The sequence below is a fragment of the Phyllobates terribilis genome, unplaced genomic scaffold (assembly GCF_046119375.1).
Source record: "Phyllobates terribilis strain yellow unplaced genomic scaffold, ASM4611937v1 Scaffold_277__1_contigs__length_2500907, whole genome shotgun sequence".
In the NCBI taxonomy this organism is placed as follows: Eukaryota; Metazoa; Chordata; class Amphibia; order Anura; family Dendrobatidae; genus Phyllobates; species Phyllobates terribilis.
Window position 1 is genome coordinate 690,557 of NW_027363037.1, and position 18,762 is coordinate 709,318.

Sequence of the window (18,762 nt, forward strand, 5' to 3'; positions counted from 1 at the left end):
AAATGAAAGAAGTCAGTGTTCCAGCAGAAGGAGACAACGTTTCAGAAAAGGCATTGTAGCAAACCAAAAAAGAAATTTTAAGCGCAGCAGAGTAACCAGCGCACATACCTGTTAGCTCAGGTGAGTTTAAAAGGCTGCTGTTGATAACAAGGGCATTTGCTAAATAGATGGTGTGTGTGCAACAATATACTGAAAGGTCAATTATATTGTGCAGCTTATCTCACCACCTGTAGTTATTTAGGTGAAAGCTCCAAAATGCTTGCCTAATATGTCTGTTTATCCAAAAGGAAGTAAAAAGGGAGAGCTAGAAAGATAGCATTGCATCACATTACATGGCAATGCAATGCACAGTTGCTGAAGTTGAACCAAAATGAGCTTGTAATCTGGCTTCTGCAACTTTGAACATGAAAAATCCAATGAGGAGAAGAAAAGCAAAGCCAAAGAGTCCATCCCCAAATCCGACAAACAAGCAAAATGAACAAAAAACATTGAATTCAATTCTTTCTGATTTTAGAAACTGCATTAAAGAAGGGGTGCACCGGTCCTGGAGATACTGCAATACCAGGTCAATGCGTGGAGTGGACAGAGCAAGCTCTTTTTCCATCTCCCTGTTCTAAAAATCCATTTAATATATGGTCCCCAGATAGGGGACGTATCAGATATTAAACTGATAAGAACAGATACTACACTTGATCTTAGCCAAAAGGCCGAGAAGCGATAACCAGAATTGGTTTCAAACTACGGAGCCACCCAAGGATCCTGAAAAGTCCATTTGTGGAGATGAGCTCCTGGACTCCCGTTAAGAAGACATGTTGTCAACCTCTAGATCCCTTACATGCCTGCACTTTTCGGCTTGCTGCTGCTGCAATCCACGCGTTTTAGATCTGCATAACTCCACCTCTTTAAACACAGCACCTTCACCCCCTGCTGTTCCCACCCGCCTCAACACCGTTGGAAGGGAGGAGAACCAATTAAGGCGGGGGGTGGGGTGGAACGAGCAGCTGTCTACCCTTAGCAGGAGGGCTCCTGATTACATACCTCTCCTGCTGCTGCTGCTGCTGGCTGTCCAGCAGCAGACTGAAGGTGGCTGCTGCTGTGCACAGGTATATAAAGGCTCAGAGCCTATTATGACACGCGCAGCCAGCGTTCCATTGCCACATTACATCTACTGCAGGCAGGATACCTGGCTGGCTGAATGTCGCTGAGAAGCTCACAGAGACCGCCATAAGCAACAGTTTAACAGAATGCCACAGACTAATCAACCAAACTTTTTGGGTTGGGTTCTCTTTTATAGTCTGCAGGCATTAAATGAAAGAAGTCAGTGTTCCAGCAGAAGGAGACAACGTTTCAGAAAAGGCATTGTAGCAAACCAAAAAAGAAATTTTAAGCGCAGCAGAGTAACCAGCGCACATACCTGTTAGCTCAGGTGAGTTTAAAAGGCTGCTGTTGATAACAAGGGCATTTGCTAAATAGATGGTGTGTGTGCAACAATATACTGAAAGGTCAATTATATTGTGCAGCTTATCTCACCACCTGTAGTTATTTAGGTGAAAGCTCCAAAATGCTTGCCTAATATGTCTGTTTATCCAAAAGGAAGTAAAAAGGGAGAGCTAGAAAGATAGCATTGCATCACATTACATGGCAATGCAATGCACAGTTGCTGAAGTGGAACCAAAATGAGCTTGTAATCTGGCTTCTGCAACTTTGAACATGAAAAATCCAATGAGGAGAAGAAAAGCAAAGCCAAAGAGTCCATCCCCAAATCCGACAAACAAGCAAAATGAACAAAAAACATTGAATTCAATTCTTTCTGATTTTAGAAACTGCATTAAAGAAGGGGTGCACCGGTCCTGGAGATACTGCAATACCAGGTCAATGCGTGGAGTGGACAGAGCAAGCTCTTTTTCCATCTCCCTGTTCTAAAAATCCATTTAATATATGGTCCCCAGATAGGGGACGTATCAGATATTAAACTGATAAGAACAGATACTACACTTGATCTTAGCCAAAAGGCCGAGAAGCGATAACCAGAATTGGTTTCAAACTACGGAGCCACCCAAGGATCCTGAAAAGTCCATTTGTGGAGATGAGCTCCTGGACTCCCGTTAAGAAGACATGTTGTCAACCTCTAGATCCCTTACATGCCTGCACTTTTCGGCTTGCTGCTGCTGCAATCCACGCGTTTTAGATCTGCATAACTCCACCTCTTTAAACACAGCACCTTCACCCCCTGCTGTTCCCACCCGCCTCAACACCGTTGGAAGGGAGGAGAACCAATTAAGGCAGGGGGTGGGGTGGAACGAGCAGCTGTCTACCCTTAGCAGGAGGGCTCCTGATTACATACCTCTCCTGCTGCTGCTGCTGCTGGCTGTCCAGCAGCAGACTGAAGGTGGCTGCTGCTGTGCACAGGTATATAAAGGCTCAGAGCCTATTATGACACGCGCAGCCAGCGTTCCATTGCCACATTCCATCTACTGCAGGCAGGATACCTGGCTGGCTGAATGTCGCTGAGAAGCTCACAGAGACCGCCATAAGCAACAGTTTAACAGAATGCCACAGACTAATCAACCAAACTTTTTGGGTTGGGTTCTCTTTTATAGTCTGCAGGCATTAAATGAAAGAAGTCAGTGTTCCAGCAGAAGGAGACAACGTTTCAGAAAAGGCATTGTAGCAAACCAAAAAAGAAATTTTAAGCGCAGCAGAGTAACCAGCGCACATACCTGTTAGCTCAGGTGAGTTTAAAAGGCTGCTGTTGATAACAAGGGCATTTGCTAAATAGATGGTGTGTGTGCAACAATATACTGAAAGGTCAATTATATTGTGCAGCTTATCTCACCACCTGTAGTTATTTAGGTGAAAGCTCCAAAATGCTTGCCTAATATGTCTGTTTATCCAAAAGGAAGTAAAAAGGGAGAGCTAGAAAGATAGCATTGCATCACATTACATGGCAATGCAATGCACAGTTGCTGAAGTTGAACCAAAATGAGCTTGTAATCTGGCTTCTGCAACTTTGAACATGAAAAATCCAATGAGGAGAAGAAAAGCAAAGCCAAAGAGTCCATCCCCAAATCCGACAAACAAGCAAAATGAACAAAAAACATTGAATTCAATTCTTTCTGATTTTAGAAACTGCATTAAAGAAGGGGTGCACCGGTCCTGGAGATACTGCAATACCAGGTCAATGCATGGAGTGGACAGAGCAAGCTCTTTTTCCATCTCCCTGTTCTAAAAATCCATTTAATATATGGTCCCCAGATAGGGGACGTATCAGATATTAAACTGATAAGAACAGATACTACACTTGATCTTAGCCAAAAGGCCGAGAAGCGATAACCAGAATTGGTTTCAAACTACAGAGCCACCCAAGGATCCTGAAAAGTCCATTTGTGGAGATGAGCTCCTGGACTCCCGTTAAGAAGACATGTTGTCAACCTCTAGATCCCTTACATGCCTGCACTTTTCGGCTTGCTGCTGCTGCAATCCACGCGTTTTAGATCTGCATAACTCCACCTCTTTAACACTAGAACTACTGATGGAGTCATTTTGACTCCTTTCGTTTTTTATTTCTCTTCTGTGACTACATTTTTCAGAATTCCGGCTTGAAACTCGGTGACTTTTCCTCAAATATGATGTGAAAAAAGATTTTGTGAGAATAAATAATTTTGGTGAAAAATTTGCGCGTTTTTTTCAAAATTTACCAAGAACTACTGAAGGGAGTCATTTTGACTCCCTACTATATTTTGAGGTCCTTTTGTCACTAAATGTTGCTATAAAGTTTTGTGCATAATTTTTTCACTCTGTCTTATTTACCCTGATGTTCATATAGATGTAGTTCAATTTACATGTCAACTTTTCACATTTTCCATGTGTTTTACCTGCTTGTATTACTGTGTAATGCTGAACAAAATAGCTTGTTTACTCTCGGCTCTTATCTTATGCTAATGAAGGGTGGTGTTTTTCTAAGGTCCTAGCAGGAGACAGTATTCTGGATAGTATCTTAACTTTCAGTTCAGCTGAAGAGACAAAGAGAACAGACACAGACATACGAGCTCTGAAGACTCATACAGGTATGAATTGTTATGAAATAGTTTAGCTGTCTGTCAACTGATTCAGCCCACCTACTTTTGAAGGTGGCAGAACAGTTATTATTTCTTTTAGTTTTCATTTCATTTCTATTTTTCAGCAGGGAACTATATAGAATTATGGAATTTGTGAGGAATATGGAGAGAAGACGTTTGATAAAGCCTCAGGATATTCTGGCTACTTTGCAATCCATACCGGAGGATGAATCGGAATCCGAATTGCAGGAACATGTATTTGATTCTGACAGTGATGAAGATTTCATTCCTCAGAACATATCAAGTGAATCTGAAGACTCAGAAGGAACAAATCCAGAAGGTAAGTAGTTATGTGTATTTATTTGTTCTTCCACACACTGAGTTAGGGCCTGTGCACACTAGCAGAATTCTGGCTGAATAGCCATCTGGATATTCTTGCCGCAATACAGGCCGTACCTGCCCGCTCATGCCTGAAGCTCCGCTCCGAACCCCGGGCTAGAGCCGCTGTCAGGGACAGAGCAGCGCTTGCTTACGCGCGAGCACGGCTCCGTCCCAGACAGCGGCTCCAGCCCGGGGTTCGGAGCGGAGCTTCAGGTATGAAACTCCGCTCTGTACCTGAGCGGGCAGGTACGGGCCGGATTGTGGTGAGAATATCCGGTCGGATATTCCGCCGCTAATCCAGCCAGTGTGCACGGACCCTTACAAAACAAAAATTCTAAATATTCATCAACTTTTTTCCAGATATTCCAAGCACATCAACTGGGGATCGGGCTCATGCAGTTATGTTGCCTCGTGACCATCCTCCTGGTCGTGGACAGAAAAAATCAGCAAAACGTCCCAGAAATGAAAGAACAACAGATAACGATGGCGGCGAAGGTAATGCAACAACAAACACCAGAGAAGGCGAATCTGAAGGAATACTAGTTTCAGCGGATGGTATTCAATGGAAACCTGTTGAAATTGGAGAACACTTGCCTGGTAGGCGTGACAGCCAAAATATTCTTCGAGAAGCACCTGGCCCTACAGGATACGCCAGAAGAAATATCATTATCGATAGTCCTTTGAGCGCATGGCGTTTATTTTTTGATTCATATATATTGACACATATAAAGAACTGTACGCTTGCAGAAGCATGCAGGAACAATAATTTACAGTTTACTCTATCTGATGAGGAGCTAGATGCATTCATTGCGATATTCTATGCTCGTGGAATATCTGGCACGAACCGTCACTCGATTAGCAGTATTTGGTGTAATGACTGGGGAATACCGTTTTGCAAAGCGACAATGTCTAGGGACCGCTTTGTTGAAATTATGAGGTTTCTCAGATTTGATGAGAAATCTACTCGATCGGAGAGACTGCAAACGGACAAGTTTGCTCTATTTTCTACTGTGTGGGACAGGTTTATTGAAAATTGTATTGCGTGTTACAAACCTGGCCCATACATAACGGTGGATGAGCAACTTTTCCCAAGCAAAACTAGGTGTCCATTCACGCAGTACATGCCTTCCAAACCAGATAAATAAGGCCACAAATATTGGCTAGCTGTTGATAAGAGGAGCAAATATCTGGCAAATGGCTTCCCTTATCTAGGCAAAGATGACACACGCCGTGCTGAGGACCGTTTAGCTGACCATGTGGTAATGAAGTTATTGGACCCGTTTTTGAAAAAAGGTCGCAATGTTACAACCGATAATTATTTTACTTCAGTAAAATTAGCTAAACAGCTAAAAAGCAAAGGAACAACCATCGTGGGAACACTGAACAAGATAAGGCGAGAAGTGCCTAAAGAAATAAAATCCATGAAAGAGGAATTGTACAACACTAAAGTGTTTAGAAATGAAGACAATTTTACACTTACAGTATATCAAGGAAAGCCCAACAAAAATGTTGTCATTTTGAGTTCCGTCCATTCAGATGTTGTTGTTACGTCTGATTCCGCTAAAAAAACTCCAGAAACGGTAAAGTTTTACAATGAAACAAAATATGGAGTAGATGTAGTGGATCAGATGGCACGAAAATATACCACACGAACATGCACAAGGAGATGGCCTGTTCATGCATTTGAAAATGCCTTAGACTTTGCGGGTATAAATGCATGGATAATATTCAAGGAGATTACCCACCAAAAAATGTCACGCAAGGCATTTTTGCAAACGCTTGTGAGAGAGTTGAGTGGTCCTTATGTCACAGATAGGGAAAAGGGTTCCACGTCCCAAGTTTCTACATGCTCAGAAGTGATGGTTCAAACAAAATTTTGCCAGATCAAAGAAAAGTGCAAGAAAAATAGATCTGTCGGAAATTGTAAGACTTGTGGTAAGTCTTTGTGTGGGCAATGTACTGCCATAAATCAAAGGCAATGCCTAAAATGCGAAACACCAGATGTTTAGAAGGTGAATTCTGCGCCATATTTTCATTTTTATGCTCCTCCACCTACATTTTCTCTGCTTTTTGTTCTTCAGTTGTTGTTTATATGTGTGCACTTGAATAAAAAAAAATGTTTGAAAAACGTCTATTATAATTATTGTTATTTTCTGTAGAAAAATAAGAAAAGCAGAAAAAAAACAATCAAAAGCATTACTGTTGGATCTCACAATAATAATACATTACAAAAAATATAATTATTAATAAATAACCACAAATGAAACTCTAAAAATAAACGAAAACAAGCAAGGAGTCAAAATGACTCCTTTCAGTAGTTCTAGGCGGGGTCACGAGTCCAGTAGTCCTAGTGTTAAACACAGCACCTTCACCCCCTGCTGTTCCCACCCGCCTCAACACCGTTGGAAGGGAGGAGAACCAATTAAGGCGGGGGGTGGGGTGGAACGAGCAGCTGTCTACCCTTAGCAGGAGGGCTCCTGATTACATACCTCTCCTGCTGCTGCTGCTGCTGGCTGTCCAGCAGCAGACTGAAGGTGGCTGCTGCTGTGCACAGGTATATAAAGGCTCAGAGCCTATTATGACACGCGCAGCCAGCGTTCCATTGCCACATTCCATCTACTGCAGGCAGGATACCTGGCTGGCTGAATGTCGCTGAGAAGCTCACAGAGACCGCCATAAGCAACAGTTTAACAGAATGCCACAGACTAATCAACCAAACTTTTTGGGTTGGGTTCTCTTTTATAGTCTGCAGGCATTAAATGAAAGAAGTCAGTGTTCCAGCAGAAGGAGACAACGTTTCAGAAAAGGCATTGTAGCAAACCAAAAAAGAAATTTTAAGCGCAGCAGAGTAACCAGCGCACATACCTGTTAGCTCAGGTGAGTTTAAAAGGCTGCTGTTGATAACAAGGGCATTTGCTAAATAGATGGTGTGTGTGCAACAATATACTGAAAGGTCAATTATATTGTGCAGCTTATCTCACCACCTGTAGTTATTTAGGTGAAAGCTCCAAAATGCTTGCCTAATATGTCTGTTTATCCAAAAGGAAGTAAAAAGGGAGAGCTAGAAAGATAGCATTGCATCACATTACATGGCAATGCAATGCACAGTTGCTGAAGTTGAACCAAAATGAGCTTGTAATCTGGCTTCTGCAACTTTGAACATGAAAAATCCAATGAGGAGAAGAAAAGCAAAGCCAAAGAGTCCATCCCCAAATCCGACAAACAAGCAAAATGAACAAAAAACATTGAATTCAATTCTTTCTGATTTTAGAAACTGCATTAAAGAAGGGGTGCACCGGTCCTGGAGATACTGCAATACCAGGTCAATGCGTGGAGTGGACAGAGCAAGCTCTTTTTCCATCTCCCTGTTCTAAAAATCCATTTAATATATGGTCCCCAGATAGGGGACGTATCAGATATTAAACTGATAAGAACAGATACTACACTTGATCTTAGCCAAAAGGCCGAGAAGCGATAACCAGAATTGGTTTCAAACTACGGAGCCACCCAAGGATCCTGAAAAGTCCATTTGTGGAGATGAGCTCCTGGACTCCCGTTAAGAAGACATGTTGTCAACCTCTAGATCCCTTACATGCCTGCACTTTTCGGCTTGCTGCTGCTGCAATCCACGCGTTTTAGATCTGCATAACTCCACCTCTTTAAACACAGCACCTTCACCCCCTGCTGTTCCCACCCGCCTCAACACCGTTGGAAGGGAGGAGAACCAATTAAGGCGGGGGGTGGGGTGGAACGAGCAGCTGTCTACCCTTAGCAGGAGGGCTCCTGATTACATACCTCTCCTGCTGCTGCTGCTGCTGGCTGTCCAGCAGCAGACTGAAGGTGGCTGCTGCTGTGCACAGGTATATAAAGGCTCAGAGCCTATTATGACACGCGCAGCCAGCGTTCCATTGCCACATTCCATCTACTGCAGGCAGGATACCTGGCTGGCTGAATGTCGCTGAGAAGCTCACAGAGACCGCCATAAGCAACAGTTTAACAGAATGCCACAGACTAATCAACCAAACTTTTTGGGTTGGGTTCTCTTTTATAGTCTGCAGGCATTAAATGAAAGAAGTCAGTGTTCCAGCAGAAGGAGACAACGTTTCAGAAAAGGCATTGTAGCAAACCAAAAAAGAAATTTTAAGCGCAGCAGAGTAACCAGCGCACATACCTGTTAGCTCAGGTGAGTTTAAAAGGCTGCTGTTGATAACAAGGGCATTTGCTAAATAGATGGTGTGTGTGCAACAATATACTGAAAGGTCAATTATATTGTGCAGCTTATCTCACCACCTGTAGTTATTTAGGTGAAAGCTCCAAAATGCTTGCCTAATATGTCTGTTTATCCAAAAGGAAGTAAAAAGGGAGAGCTAGAAAGATAGCATTGCATCACATTACATGGCAATGCAATGCACAGTTGCTGAAGTTGAACCAAAATGAGCTTGTAATCTGGCTTCTGCAACTTTGAACATGAAAAATCCAATGAGGAGAAGAAAAGCAAAGCCAAAGAGTCCATCCCCAAATCCGACAAACAAGCAAAATGAACAAAAAACATTGAATTCAATTCTTTCTGATTTTAGAAACTGCATTAAAGAAGGGGTGCACCGGTCCTGGAGATACTGCAATACCAGGTCAATGCGTGGAGTGGACAGAGCAAGCTCTTTTTCCATCTCCCTGTTCTAAAAATCCATTTAATATATGGTCCCCAGATAGGGGACTTATCAGATATTAAACTGATAAGAACAGATACTACACTTGATCTTAGCCAAAAGGCCGAGAAGCGATAACCAGAATTGGTTTCAAACTACGGAGCCACCCAAGGATCCTGAAAAGTCCATTTGTGGAGATGAGCTCCTGGACTCCCGTTAAGAAGACATGTTGTCAACCTCTAGATCCCTTACATGCCTGCACTTTTCGGCTTGCTGCTGCTGCAATCCACGCGTTTTAGATCTGCATAACTCCACCTCTTTAAACACAGCACCTTCACCCCCTGCTGTTCCCACCCGCCTCAACACCGTTGGAAGGGAGGAGAACCAATTAAGGCAGGGGGTGGGGTGGAACGAGCAGCTGTCTACCCTTAGCAGGAGGGCTCCTGATTACATACCTCTCCTGCTGCTGCTGCTGCTGGCTGTCCAGCAGCAGACTGAAGGTGGCTGCTGCTGTGCACAGGTATATAAAGGCTCAGAGCCTATTATGACACGCGCAGCCAGCGTTCCATTGCCACATTCCATCTACTGCAGGCAGGATACCTGGCTGGCTGAATGTCGCTGAGAAGCTCACAGAGACCGCCATAAGCAACAGTTTAACAGAATGCCACAGACTAATCAACCAAACTTTTTGGGTTGGGTTCTCTTTTATAGTCTGCAGGCATTAAATGAAAGAAGTCAGTGTTCCAGCAGAAGGAGACAACGTTTCAGAAAAGGCATTGTAGCAAACCAAAAAAGAAATTTTAAGCGCAGCAGAGTAACCAGCGCACATACCTGTTAGCTCAGGTGAGTTTAAAAGGCTGCTGTTGATAACAAGGGCATTTGCTAAATAGATGGTGTGTGTGCAACAATATACTGAAAGGTCAATTATATTGTGCAGCTTATCTCACCACCTGTAGTTATTTAGGTGAAAGCTCCAAAATGCTTGCCTAATATGTCTGTTTATCCAAAAGGAAGTAAAAAGGGAGAGCTAGAAAGATAGCATTGCATCACATTACATGGCAATGCAATGCACAGTTGCTGAAGTTGAACCAAAATGAGCTTGTAATCTGGCTTCTGCAACTTTGAACATGAAAAATCCAATGAGGAGAAGAAAAGCAAAGCCAAAGAGTCCATCCCCAAATCCGACAAACAAGCAAAATGAACAAAAAACATTGAATTCAATTCTTTCTGATTTTAGAAACTGCATTAAAGAAGGGGTGCACCGGTCCTGGAGATACTGCAATACCAGGTCAATGCATGGAGTGGACAGAGCAAGCTCTTTTTCCATCTCCCTGTTCTAAAAATCCATTTAATATATGGTCCCCAGATAGGGGACGTATCAGATATTAAACTGATAAGAACAGATACTACACTTGATCTTAGCCAAAAGGCCGAGAAGCGATAACCAGAATTGGTTTCAAACTACAGAGCCACCCAAGGATCCTGAAAAGTCCATTTGTGGAGATGAGCTCCTGGACTCCCGTTAAGAAGACATGTTGTCAACCTCTAGATCCCTTACATGTCTGCACTTTTCGGCTTGCTGCTGCTGCAATCCACGCGTTTTAGATCTGCATAACTCCACCTCTTTAACACTAGAACTACTGATGGAGTCATTTTGACTCCTTTCGTTTTTTATTTCTCTTCTGTGACTACATTTTTCAGAATTCCGGCTTGAAACTCGGTGACTTTTCCTCAAATATGATGTGAAAAAAGATTTTGTGAGAATAAATAATTTTGGTGAAAAATTTGCGCGTTTTTTTCAAAATTTACCAAGAACTACTGAAGGGAGTCATTTTGACTCCCTACTATATTTTGAGGTCCTTTTGTCACTAAATGTTGCTATAAAGTTTTGTGCATAATTTTTTCACTCTGTCTTATTTACCCTGATGTTCATATAGATGTAGTTCAATTTACATGTCAACTTTTCACATTTTCCATGTGTTTTACCTGCTTGTATTACTGTGTAATGCTGAACAAAATAGCTTGTTTACTCTCGGCTCTTATCTTATGCTAATGAAGGGTGGTGTTTTTCTAAGGTCCTAGCAGGAGACAGTATTCTGGATAGTATCTTAACTTTCAGTTCAGCTGAAGAGACAAAGAGAACAGACACAGACATACGAGCTCTGAAGACTCATACAGGTATGAATTGTTATGAAATAGTTTAGCTGTCTGTCAACTGATTCAGCCCACCTACTTTTGAAGGTGGCAGAACAGTTATTATTTCTTTTAGTTTTCATTTCATTTCTATTTTTCAGCAGGGAACTATATAGAATTATGGAATTTGTGAGGAATATGGAGAGAAGACGTTTGATAAAGCCTCAGGATATTCTGGCTACTTTGCAATCCATACCGGAGGATGAATCGGAATCCGAATTGCAGGAACATGTATTTGATTCTGACAGTGATGAAGATTTCATTCCTCAGAACATATCAAGTGAATCTGAAGACTCAGAAGGAACAAATCCAGAAGGTAAGTAGTTATGTGTATTTATTTGTTCTTCCACACACTGAGTTAGGGCCTGTGCACACTAGCAGAATTCTGGCTGAATAGCCATCTGGATATTCTTGCCGCAATACAGGCCGTACCTGCCCGCTCATGCCTGAAGCTCCGCTCCGAACCCCGGGCTAGAGCCGCTGTCAGGGACAGAGCAGCGCTTGCTTACGCGCGAGCACGGCTCCGTCCCAGACAGCGGCTCCAGCCCGGGGTTCGGAGCGGAGCTTCAGGTATGAAACTCCGCTCTGTACCTGAGCGGGCAGGTACGGGCCGGATTGTGGTGAGAATATCCGGTCGGATATTCCGCCGCTAATCCAGCCAGTGTGCACGGACCCTTACAAAACAAAAATTCTAAATATTCATCAACTTTTTTCCAGATATTCCAAGCACATCAACTGGGGATCGGGCTCATGCAGTTATGTTGCCTCGTGACCATCCTCCTGGTCGTGGACAGAAAAAATCAGCAAAACGTCCCAGAAATGAAAGAACAACAGATAACGATGGCGGCGAAGGTAATGCAACAACAAACACCAGAGAAGGCGAATCTGAAGGAATACTAGTTTCAGCGGATGGTATTCAATGGAAACCTGTTGAAATTGGAGAACACTTGCCTGGTAGGCGTGACAGCCAAAATATTCTTCGAGAAGCACCTGGCCCTACAGGATACGCCAGAAGAAATATCATTATCGATAGTCCTTTGAGCGCATGGCGTTTATTTTTTGATTCATATATATTGACACATATAAAGAACTGTACGCTTGCAGAAGCATGCAGGAACAATAATTTACAGTTTACTCTATCTGATGAGGAGCTAGATGCATTCATTGCGATATTCTATGCTCGTGGAATATCTGGCACGAACCGTCACTCGATTAGCAGTATTTGGTGTAATGACTGGGGAATACCGTTTTGCAAAGCGACAATGTCTAGGGACCGCTTTGTTGAAATTATGAGGTTTCTCAGATTTGATGAGAAATCTACTCGATCGGAGAGACTGCAAACGGACAAGTTTGCTCTATTTTCTACTGTGTGGGACAGGTTTATTGAAAATTGTATTGCGTGTTACAAACCTGGCCCATACATAACGGTGGATGAGCAACTTTTCCCAAGCAAAACTAGGTGTCCATTCACGCAGTACATGCCTTCCAAACCAGATAAATAAGGCCACAAATATTGGCTAGCTGTTGATAAGAGGAGCAAATATCTGGCAAATGGCTTCCCTTATCTAGGCAAAGATGACACACGCCGTGCTGAGGACCGTTTAGCTGACCATGTGGTAATGAAGTTATTGGACCCGTTTTTGAAAAAAGGTCGCAATGTTACAACCGATAATTATTTTACTTCAGTAAAATTAGCTAAACAGCTAAAAAGCAAAGGAACAACCATCGTGGGAACACTGAACAAGATAAGGCGAGAAGTGCCTAAAGAAATAAAATCCATGAAAGAGGAATTGTACAACACTAAAGTGTTTAGAAATGAAGACAATTTTACACTTACAGTATATCAAGGAAAGCCCAACAAAAATGTTGTCATTTTGAGTTCCGTCCATTCAGATGTTGTTGTTACGTCTGATTCCGCTAAAAAAACTCCAGAAACGGTAAAGTTTTACAATGAAACAAAATATGGAGTAGATGTAGTGGATCAGATGGCACGAAAATATACCACACGAACATGCACAAGGAGATGGCCTGTTCATGCATTTGAAAATGCCTTAGACTTTGCGGGTATAAATGCATGGATAATATTCAAGGAGATTACCCACCAAAAAATGTCACGCAAGGCATTTTTGCAAACGCTTGTGAGAGAGTTGAGTGGTCCTTATGTCACAGATAGGGAAAAGGGTTCCACGTCCCAAGTTTCTACATGCTCAGAAGTGATGGTTCAAACAAAATTTTGCCAGATCAAAGAAAAGTGCAAGAAAAATAGATCTGTCGGAAATTGTAAGACTTGTGGTAAGTCTTTGTGTGGGCAATGTACTGCCATAAATCAAAGGCAATGCCTAAAATGCGAAACACCAGATGTTTAGAAGGTGAATTCTGCGCCATATTTTCATTTTTATGCTCCTCCACCTACATTTTCTCTGCTTTTTGTTCTTCAGTTGTTGTTTATATGTGTGCACTTGAATAAAAAAAAATGTTTGAAAAACGTCTATTATAATTATTGTTATTTTCTGTAGAAAAATAAGAAAAGCAGAAAAAAAACAATCAAAAGCATTACTGTTGGATCTCACAATAATAATACATTACAAAAAATATAATTATTAATAAATAACCACAAATGAAACTCTAAAAATAAACGAAAACAAGCAAGGAGTCAAAATGACTCCTTTCAGTAGTTCTAGGCGGGGTCACGAGTCCAGTAGTCCTAGTGTTAAACACAGCACCTTCACCCCCTGCTGTTCCCACCCGCCTCAACACCGTTGGAAGGGAGGAGAACCAATTAAGGCGGGGGGTGGGGTGGAACGAGCAGCTGTCTACCCTTAGCAGGAGGGCTCCTGATTACATACCTCTCCTGCTGCTGCTGCTGCTGGCTGTCCAGCAGCAGACTGAAGGTGGCTGCTGCTGTGCACAGGTATATAAAGGCTCAGAGCCTATTATGACACGCGCAGCCAGCGTTCCATTGCCACATTCCATCTACTGCAGGCAGGATACCTGGCTGGCTGAATGTCGCTGAGAAGCTCACAGAGACCGCCATAAGCAACAGTTTAACAGAATGCCACAGACTAATCAACCAAACTTTTTGGGTTGGGTTCTCTTTTATAGTCTGCAGGCATTAAATGAAAGAAGTCAGTGTTCCAGCAGAAGGAGACAACGTTTCAGAAAAGGCATTGTAGCAAACCAAAAAAGAAATTTTAAGCGCAGCAGAGTAACCAGCGCACATACCTGTTAGCTCAGGTGAGTTTAAAAGGCTGCTGTTGATAACAAGGGCATTTGCTAAATAGATGGTGTGTGTGCAACAATATACTGAAAGGTCAATTATATTGTGCAGCTTATCTCACCACCTGTAGTTATTTAGGTGAAAGCTCCAAAATGCTTGCCTAATATGTCTGTTTATCCAAAAGGAAGTAAAAAGGGAGAGCTAGAAAGATAGCATTGCATCACATTACATGGCAATGCAATGCACAGTTGCTGAAGTTGAACCAAAATGAGCTTGTAATCTGGCTTCTGCAACTTTGAACATGAAAAATCCAATGAGGAGAAGAAAAGCAAAGCCAAAGAGTCCATCCCCAAATCCGACAAACAAGCAAAATGAACAAAAAACATTGAATTCAATTCTTTCTGATTTTAGAAACTGCATTAAAGAAGGGGTGCACCGGTCCTGGAGATACTGCAATACCAGGTCAATGCGTGGAGTGGACAGAGCAAGCTCTTTTTCCATCTCCCTGTTCTAAAAATCCATTTAATATATGGTCCCCAGATAGGGGACGTATCAGATATTAAACTGATAAGAACAGATACTACACTTGATCTTAGCCAAAAGGCCGAGAAGCGATAACCAGAATTGGTTTCAAACTACGGAGCCACCCAAGGATCCTGAAAAGTCCATTTGTGGAGATGAGCTCCTGGACTCCCGTTAAGAAGACATGTTGTCAACCTCTAGATCCCTTACATGCCTGCACTTTTCGGCTTGCTGCTGCTGCAATCCACGCGTTTTAGATCTGCATAACTCCACCTCTTTAAACACAGCACCTTCACCCCCTGCTGTTCCCACCCGCCTCAACACCGTTGGAAGGGAGGAGAACCAATTAAGGCGGGGGGTGGGGTGGAACGAGCAGCTGTCTACCCTTAGCAGGAGGGCTCCTGATTACATACCTCTCCTGCTGCTGCTGCTGCTGGCTGTCCAGCAGCAGACTGAAGGTGGCTGCTGCTGTGCACAGGTATATAAAGGCTCAGAGCCTATTATGACACGCGCAGCCAGCGTTCCATTGCCACATTCCATCTACTGCAGGCAGGATACCTGGCTGGCTGAATGTCGCTGAGAAGCTCACAGAGACCGCCATAAGCAACAGTTTAACAGAATGCCACAGACTAATCAACCAAACTTTTTGGGTTGGGTTCTCTTTTATAGTCTGCAGGCATTAAATGAAAGAAGTCAGTGTTCCAGCAGAAGGAGACAACGTTTCAGAAAAGGCATTGTAGCAAACCAAAAAAGAAATTTTAAGCGCAGCAGAGTAACCAGCGCACATACCTGTTAGCTCAGGTGAGTTTAAAAGGCTGCTGTTGATAACAAGGGCATTTGCTAAATAGATGGTGTGTGTGCAACAATATACTGAAAGGTCAATTATATTGTGCAGCTTATCTCACCACCTGTAGTTATTTAGGTGAAAGCTCCAAAATGCTTGCCTAATATGTCTGTTTATCCAAAAGGAAGTAAAAAGGGAGAGCTAGAAAGATAGCATTGCATCACATTACATGGCAATGCAATGCACAGTTGCTGAAGTTGAACCAAAATGAGCTTGTAATCTGGCTTCTGCAACTTTGAACATGAAAAATCCAATGAGGAGAAGAAAAGCAAAGCCAAAGAGTCCATCCCCAAATCCGACAAACAAGCAAAATGAACAAAAAACATTGAATTCAATTCTTTCTGATTTTAGAAACTGCATTAAAGAAGGGGTGCACCGGTCCTGGAGATACTGCAATACCAGGTCAATGCGTGGAGTGGACAGAGCAAGCTCTTTTTCCATCTCCCTGTTCTAAAAATCCATTTAATATATGGTCCCCAGATAGGGGACGTATCAGATATTAAACTGATAAGAACAGATACTACACTTGATCTTAGCCAAAAGGCCGAGAAGCGATAACCAGAATTGGTTTCAAACTACGGAGCCACCCAAGGATCCTGAAAAGTCCATTTGTGGAGATGAGCTCCTGGACTCCCGTTAAGAAGACATGTTGTCAACCTCTAGATCCCTTACATGCCTGCACTTTTCGGCTTGCTGCTGCTGCAATCCACGCGTTTTAGATCTGCATAACTCCACCTCTTTAAACACAGCACCTTCACCCCCTGCTGTTCCCACCCGCCTCAACACCGTTGGAAGGGAGGAGAACCAATTAAGGCGGGGGGTGGGGTGGAACGAGCAGCTGTCTACCCTTAGCAGGAGGGCTCCTGATTACATACCTCTCCTGCTGCTGCTGCTGCTGGCTGTCCAGCAGCAGACTGAAGGTGGCTGCTGCTGTGCACAGGTATATAAAGGCTCAGAGCCTATTATGACACGCGCAGCCAGCGTTCCATTGCCACATTCCATCTACTGCAGGCAGGATACCTGGCTGGCTGAATGTCGCTGAGAAGCTCACAGAGACCGCCATAAGCAACAGTTTAACAGAATGCCACAGACTAATCAACCAAACTTTTTGGGTTGGGTTCTCTTTTATAGTCTGCAGGCATTAAATGAAAGAAGTCAGTGTTCCAGCAGAAGGAGACAACGTTTCAGAAAAGGCATTGTAGCAAACCAAAAAAGAAATTTTAAGCGCAGCAGAGTAACCAGCGCACATACCTGTTAGCTCAGGTGAGTTTAAAAGGCTGCTGTTGATAACAAGGGCATTTGCTAAATAGATGGTGTGTGTGCAACAATATACTGAAAGGTCAATTATATTGTGCAGCTTATCTCACCACCTGTAGTTATTTAGGTGAAAGCTCCAAAATGCTTGCCTAATATGTCTGTTTATCCAAAAGGAAGTAAAAAGGGAGAGCTAGAAAGATAGCATTGCATCACATTACATGGCAATGCAATGCACAGTTGCTGAAGTTGAACCAAAATGAGCTTGTAATCTGGCTTCTGCAACTTTGAACATGAAAAATCCAATGAGGAGAAGAAAAGCAAAGCCAAAGAGTCCATCCCCAAATCCGACAAACAAGCAAAATGAACAAAAAACATTGAATTCAATTCTTTCTGATTTTAGAAACTGCATTAAAGAAGGGGTGCACCGGTCCTGGAGATACTGCAATACCAGGTCAATGCGTGGAGTGGACAGAGCAAGCTCTTTTTCCATCTCCCTGTTCTAAAAATCCATTTAATATATAGTCCCCAGATAGGGGACGTATCAGATATTAAACTGATAAGAACAGATACTACACTTGATCTTAGCCAAAAGGCCGAGAAGCGATAACCAGAATTGGTTTCAAACTACGGAGCCACCCAAGGATCCTGAAAAGTCCATTTGTGGAGATGAGCTCCTGGACTCCCGTTAAGAAGACATGTTGTCAACCTCTAGATCCCTTACATGCCTGCACTTTTCGGCTTGCTGCTGCTGCAATCCACGCGTTTTAGATCTGCATAACTCCACCTCTTTAAACACAGCACCTTCACCCCCTGCTGTTCCCACCCGCCTCAACACCGTTGGAAGGGAGGAGAACCAATTAAGGCGGGGGGTGGGGTGGAACGAGCAGCTGTCTACCCTTAGCAGGAGGGCTCCTGATTACATACCTCTCCTGCTGCTGCTGCTGCTGGCTGTCCAGCAGCAGACTGAAGGTGGCTGCTGCTGTGCACAGGTTTATAAAGGCTCAGAGCCTATTATGACACGCGCAGCCAGCGTTCCATTGCCACATTCCATCTACTGCAGGCAGGATACCTGGCTGGCTGAATGTCGCTGAGAAGCTCACAGAGACCGCCATAAGCAACAGTTTAACAGAATGCCACAGACTAATCAACCAAACTTTTTGGGTTGGGTTCTCTTTTATAGTCTGCAGGCATTAAATGAAAGAAGTCAGTGTTCCAGCAGAAGGAGACAACGTTTCAGAAAAGGCATTGTAGCAAACCAAAAAAGAAATTTTAAGCGCAGCAGAGTAACCAGCGCACATACCTGTTAGCTCAGGTGAGTTTAAAAGGCTGCTGTTGATAACAAGGGCATTTGCTAAATAGATGGTGTGTGTGCAACAATATACTGAAAGGTCAATTATATTGTGCAGCTTATCTCACCACCTGTAGTTATTTAGGTGAAAGCTCCAAAATGCTTGCCTAATATGTCTGTTTATCCAAAAGGAAGTAAAAAGGGAGAGCTAGAAAGATAGCATTGCATCACATTACATGGCAATGCAATGCACAGTTGCTGAAGTTGAACCAAAATGAGCTTGTAATCTGGCTTCTGCAACTTTGAACATGAAAAATCCAATGAGGAGAAGAAAAGCAAAGCCAAAGAGTCCATCC

At 43.0% G+C, this 18,762-nt stretch overlaps 9 non-coding genes across 9 annotated transcripts; all 9 read right to left on the bottom strand.

The window, feature by feature from the left end:
* Nucleotides 1-528: 528 nt before the first annotated feature.
* LOC141219937 (U2 spliceosomal RNA) lies at nt 529-719 on the bottom strand. The gene has a single exon (XR_012288312.1). It is a non-coding gene; the product is annotated as a U2 spliceosomal RNA (small nuclear RNA).
* Nucleotides 720-1,834: 1,115 nt separating this feature from the next.
* LOC141219938 (U2 spliceosomal RNA) lies at nt 1,835-2,025 on the bottom strand. Its single transcript, XR_012288313.1, has one exon. It is a non-coding gene; the product is annotated as a U2 spliceosomal RNA (small nuclear RNA).
* Nucleotides 2,026-3,140: 1,115 nt separating this feature from the next.
* On the bottom strand, nt 3,141-3,331 carry LOC141220175 (U2 spliceosomal RNA). The gene has a single exon (XR_012288546.1). It is a non-coding gene; the product is annotated as a U2 spliceosomal RNA (small nuclear RNA).
* A 4,393-nt stretch (nt 3,332-7,724) lies between these two features.
* Nucleotides 7,725-7,915, bottom strand: LOC141219940 (U2 spliceosomal RNA). Its single transcript, XR_012288315.1, has one exon. It is a non-coding gene; the product is annotated as a U2 spliceosomal RNA (small nuclear RNA).
* Nucleotides 7,916-9,030: 1,115 nt separating this feature from the next.
* LOC141220184 (U2 spliceosomal RNA) lies at nt 9,031-9,221 on the bottom strand. Its single transcript, XR_012288554.1, has one exon. It is a non-coding gene; the product is annotated as a U2 spliceosomal RNA (small nuclear RNA).
* A 1,115-nt stretch (nt 9,222-10,336) lies between these two features.
* LOC141220176 (U2 spliceosomal RNA) lies at nt 10,337-10,527 on the bottom strand. Its single transcript, XR_012288547.1, has one exon. It is a non-coding gene; the product is annotated as a U2 spliceosomal RNA (small nuclear RNA).
* Nucleotides 10,528-14,920: 4,393 nt separating this feature from the next.
* LOC141219941 (U2 spliceosomal RNA) lies at nt 14,921-15,111 on the bottom strand. The gene has a single exon (XR_012288316.1). It is a non-coding gene; the product is annotated as a U2 spliceosomal RNA (small nuclear RNA).
* Nucleotides 15,112-16,226: 1,115 nt separating this feature from the next.
* Nucleotides 16,227-16,417, bottom strand: LOC141219942 (U2 spliceosomal RNA). The gene has a single exon (XR_012288317.1). It is a non-coding gene; the product is annotated as a U2 spliceosomal RNA (small nuclear RNA).
* Nucleotides 16,418-17,532: 1,115 nt separating this feature from the next.
* On the bottom strand, nt 17,533-17,723 carry LOC141220094 (U2 spliceosomal RNA). Its single transcript, XR_012288466.1, has one exon. It is a non-coding gene; the product is annotated as a U2 spliceosomal RNA (small nuclear RNA).
* Between the last annotated feature and the right edge of the window lie 1,039 nt (nt 17,724-18,762).